Raw genomic sequence first — 264 nt, 5'->3', positions numbered from 1 at the left:
CTCCCACCTCCCCGGCTCGCTGTCATCCGAGCCCTGGAGGTAAACAAACTGGGCGCTTTACAAGCTTTTGCTTGGCCGCAAAGCGCTGGGCTGTGATTGTCGCCGCGTGTCACCCGACTTCCCAGTGCCACATTCCTGAGTCCCGCAGGCACAGGCTCACATTCTAGGCAAACGCTCCGTTTATTTTTTTTTTTTTTTTTTTTTCCCTGCAGAAAGTCCCGTAGCACTCGGCAAAACAAAACCCCGCGAAGCGCTCGCAGTTCC

This window comes from Corvus brachyrhynchos, unplaced genomic scaffold (genome assembly GCF_000691975.1).
Source record: "Corvus brachyrhynchos isolate BGI_N302 unplaced genomic scaffold, ASM69197v1 scaffold21, whole genome shotgun sequence".
Lineage (NCBI taxonomy): Eukaryota > Metazoa > Chordata > Aves > Passeriformes > Corvidae > Corvus > Corvus brachyrhynchos.
This window is presented reverse-complemented; position numbering follows the sequence as displayed.